This window comes from Spinacia oleracea, chromosome 3, assembly GCF_020520425.1.
Source record: "Spinacia oleracea cultivar Varoflay chromosome 3, BTI_SOV_V1, whole genome shotgun sequence".
NCBI lineage: Eukaryota > Viridiplantae > Streptophyta > Magnoliopsida > Caryophyllales > Amaranthaceae > Spinacia > Spinacia oleracea.
The window spans coordinates 93,445,116-93,454,542 of record NC_079489.1 but is presented as its reverse complement, the minus strand read 5'-3'; the positions used below and the strand labels follow the sequence as shown (position 1 = coordinate 93,454,542).

General features: G+C 39.9%; 1 pseudogene; it reads right to left on the bottom strand.

Annotated features, from left to right (window-relative positions):
• Positions 1–5,134: 5,134 nt before the first annotated feature.
• LOC130470992 (uncharacterized) lies at positions 5,135–5,235 on the bottom strand (annotated as a pseudogene).
• Positions 5,236–9,427: the final 4,192 nt, after the last annotated feature.

Genomic DNA, 9,427 nt, shown 5'->3' with positions numbered 1-9,427 from the left:
CCTAATACCACCATCACGATACCCCCATCGTGCACTCCTTGAAGTTGACGTCTATATCTTGGTTTCGTGACTTCTATAACCAAATTGGTTCAAAGCCTTATCTCTTTACGGTCAGTTTTTACTAATTAAACTCGTTTAAATTAATGCCGAAATTTTTAAAAGTGTATTTTTAAACTGTGAGTTCGAAATTATGATTAATAATACTGTTATTATGCATGCATAACTCATGAATTAAATTTAAGTCCATTAGATTGATTTTTATTAATTTAATTGTTCAATCAGGAATTCGTTAGAATTTTTATTTAGTAATTGTTAGGAACTCGTGAATGATCTGTAGCAGGATCAAATTAATCTTTGTGTGAGGTTCTAGTTAATTAAGGTACGTATATGTGGCTAGATTATTATATGATTGAAATCTATGTGTGATTTTACTATTAATTTCAAATTATTAATTGTTTTCAAATTGAAATTGTGAATCATCGACTTTAAATTGATTTTTGATTTGTGAATATTGTTTGAGAATTTTTGAAAGGTTAATTTTAATATGATGATGGATTTTTCAATTGGTGTTCTAAATATTTGGTTTGGTTTTGATGAGTTTTAGAAGGAGGATTATTGTTTATCATATGGTTGGAATTTGATGCCATTCAAGTATTGTACTTTTGTAAAGTCTCATAGTGGAATGAATTTTCATGGAACTTTTATCTTCGTACACATAACTTGTTGTGTAAGTCGAGGGTCACTTGTTGACATCATTTGGTTAGTACCCCATTGCATAGATTTATGATGGAATACTAGCTTGGGGGTGTGCACATTTACGAAAGAAGGGGAGATAAAAAGAGGTGTTTGATTTCCATATTCTAATTGGAATCTATTTTTTGTAAAGTTTCTAATTTTGAAATATTTCTATTTTTGGAAAGTTTATGTGTTTGGAATATTTCTATCCATGGAATGTTTATACTTTTGGAAAGTTTCTATTTTGAAAATCTGTGTTCTTGAAATGTGTATACTTTTAAAAAGTTACTATATTTGGAAAGTTACTATTTATGGAAAGTTTCTAATTTTGAAAAAAAATCTTCTACGATTTCAATTATGCAATTTTGAATTAAATTGGTTTATGAAACCATGTTCATGTATAAATAAATGTTTTACATGCTTGCATATATTTTTTCTTAGCTTTCGCTAACCCTCCTATTTGTTTTAACTTGGCCCTATTTATCTTTTGGTGAGCAGTTTTCAGGAACTTGATGTGACCATGTGGCATGCTTACATACGGGATTAATGGAGAGTTTCACCTAGTTAGGATTTTGTTGAAGTTGGTTTTATTTAAGCATTTCACTTATTGAGGTTTTGATTCTGAATTTATTTAGGAAATACATCATTATTGCATTTTCAATTATATTGTATAATAAAGAGAAGTATTTGGAGTTATTTCTGCTATACTAGTTGAGTTAGTTAGCCTTTAACGTAATCACGTGGCAATAATACTCCTAGGTTTCTCTCAAAGTTGGTTTTATTTAATTTAAATGTTGGTTTTTAAAAAGAGAGAAATTTAGGGGTGTTATATAGTAGGCCTCCTTACAATACCTGAAGAAGGAATCACTTTCACAGATGAAGACCTCCTACCATAAGAGGCAGGTCACCAAAAAGCACTCTATCTAACAGTTGAGTACAAAGACAAAATCATCCCAATGATTCTGGTTGATAATGGATCTGCCATCAATGCGTGTCCACTCCGCACTACTGAATTTGGGGTTCACTCAAAATGACTTTTCTAGTTCATCTCAAGGTGTCCGAGAATATGATAATACTCTCTGTAAGGCCATGGGGACTCTCACCCTGCTATTGCAAACCGTCCATATTGAGCGCAAAGGGAGCTTCCAAGTGCTCAACATCAAGGCTAGCTTCAATATACTTCTCAGGCGACCTTGGATTCATGATCTGAAGTCTGCCCTTTTCACTTCATCAGAAGGCCAGAATAGAAGTCAAGGGGAATATCGTTACCCTAAACGCATCCCATCCAAAAACCAAGATAGCCGACAAAGCTCTAATCCTCATCAAGCATGATAACAATGATGAAGACCTCTTGGGTTTAAACACCAAAGTAGGGGCCATGGAAGCCGAACCTATTATAAACGCGGTGGCGAAGCACAACAGGATAAAATACAGCTACTTCTTGGGCACCACTCTACTGCCAAAATAGGATCACCTTTCAAGACCACAGGACAAACCAGTTGTTTCGGTATGTGGTATAAGCCAACAAAGCAAAAAGAAAAGCAGCATGCAGCCAAGTTAAAGGCTCGCCTAACAGGCAGTGATCAATTCAGAATACACCCTTACCAGCTTAAACCCAATGGCTAAATTTTGAAAGAAGGAGAAGATGACTTGTACTTTGACTTCCCAAAACCTTTCTTCGATGCTTCCAAAGGGGTAGTGTAGACACCTAAATCGTGTCTCCCCTAATGGGCTGACGATGATACTATTATCCTAGCTAGGTGGTTGGTGCAACTTCGTGCGGAAGTCCCAATTGCTAAAGTGTATTCCAAAATCCAAAGTCCAATTCCCGAGCCCGTACCCCTCACGGAACTCGGTACAAAATTAGTTTTCCAAAAATCAATTTCAAAATCCAAACACATTCTCACCCAATGGACCTCTCCATTGGTTTTACAAGGCCTTTTCCAGACAAAATGACATTAAACAATCCAAATTCGGGGCCGACCCACAAAACCGAGCATGCCGGCCCCGTCCCGTAACATCGAGTCCAAACACGAAATCGAAATTCAAATCGGCTTGTTTTTAGATGCAAATCTGATGAGCGACATTTATGTTGCTCTAAGCTTAGGATTTTATAGAATTTTATTATGCTTTTTGATAGTTTTGTATAGTTTTGTTACATTTTTTATGCCCTTATTCCATCATTCACTTTTTCAGGTAAAATGTTGGAGAATGATGGAAAAAGAGTGGAAATATGCTCGAATCAGGCCCGTGCGATCTCACAGGAATTCTGTGCGTTCGCATGGGTCAGCAAACTTGGCCTTAAAGTCAATCAGGCTCGTGCGATCGTGTTCCAAGAGTGTGTGTTCGCACGAAATCGCAAAAACGATGCATGAACTATTTGGAGTTTCGTGCGATCGCAACAGAAATAAGCCCGCTCACACTCATTTTTTGTGTGCTCGCACAGAATTTCCGTGCGAGCACATGAAGAATTTTGAAGAATTGGCTAAGTCAAGACCGTGCGATTGCACGGATTTGGAGCTCGTTCGCACCATGCGAAGAAGAGAATCTTCGCTGAAAACGATCACATGGATCCAGGGCACGTTCGCACCGATGCGATCGCATCTGGGTCTCCGCGATCGCACGGCTGCGCGGGCTAACCTTTTCGAGTTTAAATTTCTATTTTCTTAGGGGTTGTATAAATAGAATTTTCATTTTTTTATTATGACAATTAATTTCAGAAATAGAATTTTAGGAGGTTTTAGAAGGTTTGCTCTTCAAGCTAGTATTCTAGAGAGAGAAATTCCATTGAATTGAAGCTTCAAGTTTTAATTTCTTCAACTCTTCTAAATTCCTTGCAATTTAATTCAAGCTCTTAGTTCTTTGTTCATGCTATTTTGTTATTGTTCTTCAACTTCGTGAATTTCTCTTTGCTTTGATTTTAGTTTCATTGATTCTCAATCCTTTAATTGATTTTGCAATTGAATGTTCAACTTCTTGATTCTTTCCTTCTACTCCTTCAATTACTTGATTGCTTGCCTAGAATTCATGAATTTCCTAGTTTCAAATATGTGTAGTGAGTAGATTTAGGTTAGGGAAAGGGGAGAACCTAGGGGCTGAATTAGAGGAAATTGATGGTTGAATGTTGATTGATTGATGTAATTAAATTGATTTATTGATAGGATATCCATGCCTAATTGAGTGGTAGTTGCAAATACTATTTGATTGGATTTGATTGGATTGCATAGCTTAGGTTTGGCAAGACATTGTGAGCCTATTTTGTGCAAGTGAATGGTGGTTCATATTCTATGCAAGTTTATCTAGTTTAGGATTAGGCGAAAGCTCTTCCATAGGCTAGATGCTTCGTGTGCTCCATCCGAGAGGTGGCGAGCACGTCATTCGATTCCATTCCCCTATGCACTAAGTCGTTGCATCATCATCATGATTGCTTGATTGTTTAGATCGTTTCCCCCAATTCCCTAGGCTATCCCCGACTCCCTAGCATTTCCCTATATTGATAATTCGTTTAATTGTTAGCTTTAGTTTTCTTAGAATATAAGTCAAACAAACTCTTGTTCAAACTAGCTTAATACCTTGACTCAATGAACACCGTTTCTATGGGACGATCCCTATACTTGCCGCTATAGCAATATAGCCGGTTAGTTAGTGGTTTATAAATTTTGTTTGGTTGGGTGATTTTCTTTTCAACGACGGAAAAACACCTTATCAAAATGGCGCCGTTGCCGGGGAACGGTCGTTGTTATTGAGTAGTGTTGAGACTAGTTTACCATTAGAAAAAAAAATACAAAAATATTGCATTCTTGTTTGCTTTCTTTTCCTTTGCAATACTCACGTGTTTCTTTGAGTTTGTATGCTTGATAGAGGTCGTGCACGTCAAAGGTCTCTCCATCCTCTTGACCTTGAATTGGAGAGGACACTAAGGAGATTAAGGCGCGTTCGAACTCGCTCATCAAGCCACAACCGGTTTGAATCCTTGAGTGTAGGCGTGGAACAAGAAGAGAGTGAGCAAGCTTTTGAAACCATGTCTCTCTCGGTTAAGAATTTGGGTATACTGGGAGCATTTGAAGCAACATGTGGTATCCAAGCTCCCACAACTAATGCCAATAACTTTGAGATCAAGCCCGCCTTAATCAACTTGGTTCAAAGCCATCCTTTTTGTGGGAAGAGCAACGAGTCACCACACGAGCACCTAAAGCAATTCGAAAATTATTGTGATACAATCAAACACAATGGTGTGACTTCGGACTATGTGCGGTTGACTCTATTCCGTTTCTCTCTCCTTGGGCGAGATAGCGATTGGCTTGACAAGGAGGTCAAGCCAAATTCACTTCGCACTTGGAATTAAGTGACTATCGCCTTTTTGAGCAAGTTGTACTCTCATGGAAAGACGGCGAAATATCGCCACAAAATTCAATCATTTGAGCAAAAGCGGGATGAATCGCTTTTTGAAGCTTGGGACCGATTCAAAGAATACCAAAGGGAGTGCCCTCACCATGGGATCCCTAAGTGGTTGTTACTTCAAACCTTCTACTTGGGATTGAGCCCAACCTCCAAGACAAGTCTAGATGCGGGGGCGGGTGGTCCCATCATGAACAAGACCGAAGATCAAATTGAAGAGACAATTGAGGATGTGGTCCAAAATTATCAAGCTTGGCACGTTGGTGCAAGGGACTATGATGGCAAGGGTAGGAATGGTGATGGTAAAGGGTCGGTATATGCTCTGGAGCAAGCTAGGATCATTGAAAAGCTTAGCTCGAGATTGGAAAAGCTAGAGAGCACACCAAGTCAACCACCATCACCATCAACAATTCCACCACCTTCGGCTACTCTTCTCACCAAGGGGAAGAGCAAGGTTAGTTCCTATGACACTATGCCTTCGGGCACATCTTTTTGTGATAATTGTCAAGACTATGGTCATATCCCCAATGCTTGTCCTTTGGTGCATATGTGTCTTATGTGGATTATGATCCTTCTTATGAAGGTGAATTTGAGTTGTAATATGCCCATGCTATGAATGAGAGGCCTAGATATGATAACCCCAATAGTCAAAACTTTGCCAGGCAAGCACCTAGAGGGCCCCCTATGCATGGATCCTACCAAGGCTATGGCCAAGGAGGTGGGTATGATAGTCAAGGCCGAGGTGGCTATAAAGCGCAAGGCTATCAAGGCCAAGCACCCTATGGTCAATCTCATGGTCTTGGCAATCAAGCCCAATACAATCAAGGTAGTTATAATCCTAACCATCAAGGTGGAGGGGGTTACAACTACTCTTATGGGCAATTTAGGGGTGCCTCTAGTGGGGGTTATCCGTTGAACTCGGGAGGTCCATATGGTGTTTCTCAATATCCACCTCCCGGATTCAATGGGCCAAGGACCTATGGCAACCAATTCCAACAAAACCCTAGTGGTTATGGCAATGCACCTCCACCGCTCCCGCCTCTCAAGTCTAATATTGAGGCTCTCATGGAGTCGTTCGTGGGGGCGCAAGCCAAGAAGAATGTTGAGTTTGAGGATGGATTCAAGCAATCCAACACTCACTTGAAAATTATTGAGACCCAACTAGCACAACTAGCTAGCACCATCAAAGAACAACAAGTGCATACTAGTCTCCCACCCCAAGGTCAAGCACCTAAATAAATGTATTCGGTTGTGACTAGGAGTGGGATGATTCTAGATGATGGTGCTAAGCTAGTTGATGCACCTTGCTATAGGGGTGAGGATTCTAAGGGAAATGAGTCCTCGGACTGTGATATGGCGGAAGAGGAGTCTCACGTCGATAGCGTGATTGATGGTGTTAAGTCGACGGAGACTACTCTTCCTCCTCCCCCCTACCCTCAAAGAATTGCTGGAAAAAAGCTAGATGATCAATTTCATAAGTTTTCGGAAACAATTGGCAAGTTATATGTGTCATTGTCTTTCACCGAGGCTCTCAAGCAAATGCCACATTATTCTCGGTTCATGAGAGACATTTTGAGCGGCAAAAGGACTTGTGGCACCATTGAAACCGTGCACCTAACGGAGCATTGTAGTGCTTTGATTTCGAGCCCTTTTCCCCCAAAGCTCAAGGATCCCGGGAGCTTCTTGATTCCTTGTAGCATCCAAGAGCTTAAGTTTGACAACGCTCTATGTGATTTGGGGGCGAGCTTAAGTATTTTGCCGTACAAAATTTATGAGAAACTTAGTCTTGGCGATCTCGCCCCTACCCCTATGTCCTTGTAATTAGCCGATCGCTCGGTTATGTTCCCATTGGGTAGGGTTAATGATGTTCCCCTTGTGATAGGGAAGTTGACTAGCCTTGTTGACTTCATTGTCTTGGATATCGATGAGGACGCCCATACCCCTATTATTTTAGGGAGGCCATTCTTGGCTACGGCGGGTCCTCTCATCGATGTTCAAGGTGGTCTTATCACTTTGAAGGCGGGAGACGCCAAGGCTAGTTTCAAGCTTGCTATTGAAGATCAATGTTGCTCTAAGATGAAAAGTTGCATGAAAATTGACATTCTTGCTTGTGTTGAGCACAATCACTCTTGTGCTAATTCTTCTAACAATCCTTGTGTTTTTAAGTGTGATTTTGAGATTGATAGGAAAGTCAAGAAGGATATGCACCAGAGCTCCTTGGTGCTAGGTGACTCCTATGATGACGTCATCACCATTCCCGACACATTCGGGATGGATCTTGATGATGTGGGATCACTCACTCCGGCATGTAATGGTAAGAGGTGCATGATCGAGCAAGAAATCTAAGAAAGGCGATCCTACGCATAAGAAGACTTGGTTTGGTCCCCATTCCATGAGTGGTGGTTTGGGTAAGTTGTTTGTGCCCAAAGGGGCTAAGAAGAGTTTGTTGACTAGTGATGACCCAAGGTTGGGTGTGTTTGACCCCCTTGACTTTTGGGGGGGGGGGGGTCCGTCAAGCTAATGACGTAAAAAGAGGGCTTCTCGGGAGGCAACCCGTGGGTTTTGGCCATTTAGCCCATGTATACTACTTTTTCTTGATTTTTGAAATTTTTTTGCCTCAAGCTTTCTTGATGTGGAAATCTTTGCATCCATCTTTGCCATGTCAGGCTATTCTTCTTGGTGAGTTCCTTCGTTATTACGGTTCTTTGCAGGACTTGCTCCCACGACATTTCCGGTAATATCATTCTAACTCTCTTGCATTCTTTGGAATCGGGCATCATTCATATGGGGCATTGGTTGGATGGGTAGCTGTGCCCCTCCTAGTTTCATTTTAGGCCTTGACGACATGGCCTAATTCAAGCTTGGGGGGAGATTTTATTGTTTGGATTGCTACTTTGATCTCCATGTGATGGACTGCTTGATTTTGTGAATATTTTGGATTTTGTGCATATTTCTTGATTAGTTTCATTGATTTTCTTTATTTTCTTTATTTTTCTTTTTACTTCCTTTTCTTTTCCTTATTTTCTTTTTCTTTCCTTTTTCTTTCTTTTTCCTTTTCGATTTTTGTCAAGGCAAGTTTTTCTAGGTTTCTTAGGCATTATTCTTGATTTGGGCAAATAAAATTGGAACTTGTAGGCTAGAATGCTTTTATTCCTAATTGGTAGATGTTTGCACGGTTTTCAATGTCTTGGGTCGAATCTAGGATTTAGGTGTTAAGAAAGTTGGTTGAACTTTGGGTAGCATGCGTCTTGAACCCTTGGCTTGTGGTAAGATGGTGTCGATCTCTAGTGACTTGAAACCGGAGAGAGTAGTATTTGCTCCCATGTGAGGATCATGTTCACATTAGCCCAAACACATTGTTTACACATATTGAGTGGCATGGATCCTTGGCATTGACTTTCTTATCTCCCGAATTTGACTTTTTCCTTCCCAAGACCGCGACCGAACTACTTTAGGGGACGATAGAGGCATTTCTTTCGGTGACTATTTTTCTTTTTAGTTTAGGACTTTATTTTCTATTTTTCTCATAATTTTTGTTTGCATTTGCCCCCTTGCTAGCCATTTGAGCCTTTCCCCTTCATTTCTTATAAGCACATTACAAGCCTAATAGCCTTTGTTTTATTTTCACCCTTAGAAGTGATAGTGAAGCTTTGAGTTATGATGCTTGATGGTTTTGAATGATTATGCAAAGTTGAGGAATGATTGATATTGGTATGAATGGCAAAGTTTGGCAAATATGTTGTATATAGTGAATAAATAAGTAAAAGCAAAAAGAGAAAGGAAAGTTTTGAAAAAGCCAAAAATAGAGAAAAACAAGGCAATGAGAAAAGTTTCATTTGAAACACACAAAAAAAGAAAATCAAATCAAGAAAAGTTCATAAAAGTGTTTTAGATTAGTATAGTTGTTGCATAAGCTTTGGGGTACCCCAAATAAGTTGTATGAGTTTGTTTTGGTTCGATTTGCTTGAGTTGAGTTCATTCATTGCGCTTCACTTTAGGTATGAGCACAAATTACCAAATTTGTTCCACACCTTACCCCTAGCCTATGTTACACCCTAAAAAGTCCTCTTGAACCTTTTGAGTTGAGTCATTGTCGGTGGAGGGAGGATTTGGTCAAATTTATGGAATGAGATTGTCATGCTAAGATGTCGGGTAACCTTCTCTTCTCCCTTGCAAATCTTGTTTTCCGGCGGCTTCGCGGCGTCATGAGACACTATTCTTAAGGGTGGATGGGATCTAGAGATTTGACGTGGTATGCTCGGTTAAAGGGGAATTGATAAGTGCTTACCCTTAG